General features: G+C 34.2%; 1 long non-coding RNA gene across 1 annotated transcript; it reads left to right on the top strand.

Moving 5' to 3' along the window:
* Positions 1–2,677: 2,677 nt before the first annotated feature.
* Positions 2,678–4,529, top strand: LOC144997567 (uncharacterized). The gene is made up of 4 exons (XR_013659852.1): positions 2,678–3,055; positions 3,664–3,751; positions 3,866–3,961; positions 4,258–4,529. It is a non-coding gene; the product is annotated as an uncharacterized LOC144997567 (long non-coding RNA).
* The last annotated feature ends 1,471 nt before the right edge of the window (positions 4,530–6,000 follow it).

Raw genomic sequence — 6,000 nt, 5'->3', positions numbered from 1 at the left:
GGTTAAAGCTTTGGATTACTGAGTCAGTTGGTGACTCAGTGAGTTGAACAGGATGGAATTCCGAGATCGTTGGACTCGACTAGTCTTGGTGCGACTCAGCGAGTTGAGTTGTGTTATGGGAGTTTCTGAGTATAGGGTCTCGATGAGTTGACGGGTTCACTCGGCGAGTAGAATCAACCTGGAAGGTTGACTTTGACTGAGGACCTTCACTTTGACTAAGAGTTGACCAGTTTGACTTCCAAGAGTATTTTGGTATTTATGGAATTGGTTCTTTGGTAGTGTTCTGTGGTGAAGTTCGTATCGGTGGTCGGAGCAGCTCGGTCTTATCTCTTCACTTGGCAATTGCAGGTGAGTTATTCTCACTATATCAATAGGGTCTAAGGCACCAAGGCTGACCCTTTTAGTTGTTATCATGGTTACAATATGCTACATGTAGTTATGATATGTTAGATCGGTATCCGGATAGACAATATGTTGTCATGCTCTTATGATCAGTTAGGATTGGTATATTAGTGACCTGGTTAGGTCGGTGGTTTTGTTATGAGAGATTACTATGATCGAGTATCGGTGAGATAGTTATATCCAATATTTGTACGTGTACTGTTTGATGTGCTTATTGATCTGTTTAGATCGGCGTCCTGATAATTAGGAAAATATTATGTTAGTGACCTGGTTTAGGTTGGTATCCTGGTATATAGGATGATCCTATGTTAGTGACCGGTTAGGTCGGTATCCTGGTTAGGATGTTGCTATGCTTTATGATCTGCTAAATCAATTTGTTTGTCAATCGACTGTTATGTGATTACCTGTTATATGTGAACATGGTTATTTGCTTGATGTTTGGGTTGAGGCGGTCTTGCTTTGTGCTGAAGGCCAACATACCCTACGAGCGGTCCGGATAGATTGTAGGCCCGTATGGCGGTCCACCCATACCGAAGGCTCGGGATAGATTCAAATCGACTGAGGGTCCGGTGCGGGCGGTCCAGTCATACTGTAGACTCGGAGAGTGGACCAGGTGGACAGAAGGCATGTTGAGGGTGGACCAGTCACACTGCAGATTTGAGAGGCATGGTTGTTCTGTATTGTGATATGATATGATATGATTATGGGTGTATGTGATTGGTATTTTGGGGGAAACTCACTAAGCTTTCATCCTTACAGTTTCAGTTTATTGTTTCAGGTATATCAGGAGATCGTGGCAAGGCAAAGACGTGATCTTATTGCTCCTAATATTTCATGATTTTGTGATTTGGTTCTGGGGATACTCTGATGTTTAAACTATTTTGAAAACAAGTTGTATAATTTAATGGTTTTTGAATGGGTTAAAATGTTTTAAATTGGCTTAAATTTTATGGGTGTTATATCCGACGTCTTTCATCGTCGTGTTATTAGTCGATAGTATGGTGCAACCATTTCACATTACACCTTAATTAACGGTCGGATTAAGGTAGATAGTGCAGCAGTAGTTACTATAATACAACACTACATTACTTTATTCTTTCCCCAATGCATTTCACATTGTGATCTTCTCACATAAAGGGTAATGTAAAAACTATATTTTTGGTTAATGATAGTCACTTTTAGGAAAATACACTCTCACAAGCATCAATTATACATAACATTTGATGCCATGGTAGAAGGCTACATTTAGTAGAAAATATAGGATTTTCTAGGAGATACAGACATTTAGAAACTTCTAGATCAAACATTTACTACAAACATTTACAAACTTATACATCAGACACTTACAAACATTTTCATACAAACAATGACACTAAAATGCTTATGAACTCACCAGCTTTAAAGCTGATCAACTCTTTCAAAAAAACTTGTATTCTCAGTCATCAGTAGACAGGTACCGATGCCAGGTTTTGAAAAAAATGGTGCTCGTTCAAGACTCATCTCTTATTTTGATTTACATTTTTAGTGTCTTATAAACTTCACAGAACACACTTGTATTAAATTATATTATTAATGTAATGGATGATGGTGTTTCTTGTTTACTACTATGCTTTGTTGTGATAATATACATGACGTCCTCCGCCCCAGAACGTTTTCCGCTCTTCCGGTTTTGGGGTGTGACAATAGAGGTGTGAAAAAAACCACGCGTAAAAACGACGTTTGGTGCCTGAAAAATGAAAAATAAGAAAAATTTGTAGCTAATTAGCTACATATTAGCTATAGAATTCTAACAGAATGCATATTCCGTAGCTAGTCCATAGGTAACTACCTATAGATTAGCTATGGAGTATGCATTCCATTAGAATTCTCGCAAATCCGTAGCTAATTAGCTACACAATTTTCTTATTTTCGATTTTTCGGATACCAAATGTCGGTTTTGGGCTTCGTTTGTTTACACTTCTATTGTACATGATTATCTATATTTTCACCAACTTATTGCTATTAATATAGTTCATAAAGTCATGTGCACCTTTTCTATCAAATACTCCTTTCACCAAATACATACACACATACATACACATACACACATTGTGGTGGTGGTGGTGGTGATAATAGTAGTAATAATAATAATAATAATAATAATTGGAAGTGGTCAAAAGTAATTGTAGACAAATTTGGCATTCCCGGCCAATTGGTAATGTTGTCGATTATATCTGGAGTTGTAGTGATTTCGAGTCCTACCACCTTTTTTTTCATTTTTCTTGGCCGACTCCATTTTAGTGTTTCACATTTTTTTTTTGTCCGCCTCCACTTTTGTGGGCTCGAAAATTTTTAATCTCTCTTTCCCCTCTTTTCTCATTTCCTTTATTCGCTTTCCCTGTTCTCTTTCACTCGTACCTCCTAGTCACACCCTCTCCTTTGATCCTCTCTTCCTCATCTTATAGCCGATGAAGCTTACTCCGCTAGCTGATGAAGCTCTGATGAAGCAGCTTACTCCATCGATAGGGCCGGTGATGAGGATAGACAAGGTGGGCATGTGCCCAATTTCTTATACTGTATTCGATAATAATGCAAAGGATAGTCGAGAAACTCCTTTATTCAATCATTCCACACGAAAGAAGTCAGACGAGATCATTCAAGGCTTCAGGCAAGGGTAATTTGATCGTAATTCATATTTTCTCTTTCTCCTAAATTTCGAGTTTTGTTTCTTGTCACTGCCTCACCGCGTTATCGATAATGACCTAAATTAAAGGCCACTGTCTTATTTCACATGGTGCCATTGCTTATTTTTTTTTTTTAATACCTATTCTCGTTCTAATTTTTATACCTTAAAGACAGGATTTTTTTTTAGTTTTTAGTTTCTAAATGCCTATGATATGGTAGGTTTTTTTTTTTTTTTTTTTTTTTTTTTTTTTCCTTCTGTTTTTAACATTAGAATAATGATATAAGTGAGGTTTATTTTAAAAATGTTGAAGTTCAATTTTTGCTCAAAGTCTATATAGGCTAACCTATTTAATTGTTTTTTTTTCTTAAGTTGTGGGTAATTGATCGTTGCCCAGGGCTTTTATAGCTCATTAATTTTAGGACAATGGAATTTTCCAAAGTTTTTTTTTATAGCTTATTGATGTTAGAACACATGAATTTTCCAAAGTACATGCTACTGGACAAACATATATTAGTACAAGTGTTGTTTTTGTAGCATTCTTTCCTATGTATATCGTAATTTGATGACCATATACTTCCATGTTGGTGTTTTTTTAGCCTCACATGTTGTTGGTTGCTGCTGATTTAAAGCTCTAATGCTTACTTGACTCGGTTTTTCGCTGCTGGAAATGCTCATGCGATGCAAGTAAGATTTCATTTTAGTTTTCGTTTTAATTTATTTTGATAGTGTGATTATGTGATTAATGATTTTTGGTTTTCGTTTTGGTTTATTTTGATAATGTGATTATGTTTATGCAAGGGCTAAACAATTAATTGGTGCAATAGAATGAGGATTGGCTGTTTTGAGGGTTTAAGAGTTCAGGGTTTAAGAGTTCAAACATATGTTATAAACAGTGTAAGAGTTCTATTTCCAAACAAACAGCCAAAACCTAAATCATGAAAAGCAGTTTCACACATTTGTGAAATTTGTTGAAAAAGTTTATTGGATTTACTTCGATTTTGTTCACTAGGATGTAAAGTTAGCATAATCTCCTTGCTATTATGGTTTTTAAGTTATGGTTGTAAAGTTAAGTTGTTGTTTTATAGATTAAATTTAAATTAAATAAAAGTACATTGCAATTATGAATTTAAAGTTAAGTACATTGTATTACTATTATTGTTTATGTATTGAAATGTGTTACCATTTTTTAGGTTGATAGGTTGCGTGTGCAAGTTTCTACCATTGAACAACAACAACAAATGGAAATGGTTATGAGGATGATGAATATGTCTGGTAATCAACCACGTGATCCCTCCGATAATCTACCCAAGGACAATTTATAAGTATTTTGGAACAATTGAGTTTGTAATTGATATTGTTAGTTTGTTTTGTTAGTGCTTAGTTTATGTTTGTTATGTTCGTGCTTACTTTTGTATGGTATTTTGGATAATGGAATGAAATGTGTCAAACTTGGTATTAGTTATTTTTTTTGTGTGTATTGTATATGATATTTGAGACAAATGTGAATTTAATATAGTATTTGACAAAAAATTGAAAATTATTAAATTATTAAATTTTTATTTTGAAATAAAACGAAATTAGCGATGGAATAGCTACAAATTTCCGTCACTAAATAGATCTGCAGATATTTTGTAGCTATTTATTTCCGTAGCTACCCACTTCCGTAGCTATTTAGTTCCATAGCTATTCCGTAGCTATCCACTTTCGTAGCTATTCGGTAGGAAATCCGTTACTATTTATTTTCGTAGTTATTCCGTAACTATGGTAGGTACGGAAAATTCCGTAGTGAATTTGTAGCTAATCTGTAGCTATAATTTAGCCACGGGCCATTATGCTACATGTATTTTCCATAGCAATTCCGTAGCTATCCGCTTATAGCTACAGAATAGTTATGGATTTTGTTGTAGCTATTGCACTAATTTTCTAGTAGTGTAATAGCTTCTGTTAAGCGAGTAAAGGTGGGATCTGATTTCGCCATATGAGGTAACTTGGAGGAGAGAGCTTCACAAAAATCATGTGAAGAATAGTTGCCAAAGTAAGGAAGAATCAGATGAAGAAGATGTGATGTCGGCGACCATGATGAGAAGAGTTGAAAGAATTATCGTGACCTAGCTGATACCATTTAAGGAATATGAAAATAACCTTGTATATTCAGGTACTAATCAAGAGAATTTATAGTACATAGATAACTACAATAACTACAATAAAGGGATTTATAATTATTTATGATATTATAGAATATTATGAAGTTTTATTTATCAGTAAGAGTTTATAAATTTTTGAATTACAATTATTTTATGCATCCGGAGATGATCCCATATCCCTCTATATTATGATTTACAAAACTTTGATTTATTTTTCTACGATTGTTCTAGATTTATAGAAGCAAAACCCTAATCCACGGTCATTATCTGGATTTTTGATGCACTATTCTTACTTTAGATAATGACTTATAGATTTTTGAAATGTTCTGATGCATTATTCTAGGTTTGTTGGGATTTTCCTTTGGATTGGGGTGCTAATTTATAATCAAGTTTTTGCATTTAGATATGGATTTCTTGAACCATTTTTAATTTCGGGTTTCATTTGGATTGTCGATGTTGAGACAGATGGTGTCTGTCGGAGTTGTTAAAGAGGAAAAGGAAGATAGAAAGAAATGGCAGTGATAATAAATAAACTATAAATAAAGAAAGAAAGAAATAGAAAGGGCTTATGTTCGAGAGAGATGATGGATGTAAGTTTTAAACAAGCGAGGAACAGTCCGAGTTAATTTTTAATAATAGAGATTAAACATGCAATTTGAAAGTTGAATAAGGGACGAATCATGTAATTTACTCTTAAAAAGAAACTGTAAGGACAAGTGGCTATTTTTATATTAAACATTAAACAAAACTAAATAATATGGATTATCCGAGTTGAAACAATAAATTAAG

Source organism: Lactuca saligna, chromosome 5, assembly GCF_052625555.1.
Source record: "Lactuca saligna cultivar CGN05327 chromosome 5, ASM5262555v1, whole genome shotgun sequence".
Classification (NCBI taxonomy): domain Eukaryota; kingdom Viridiplantae; phylum Streptophyta; class Magnoliopsida; order Asterales; family Asteraceae; genus Lactuca; species Lactuca saligna.
This window is presented reverse-complemented; position numbering and strand designations above follow the sequence as displayed.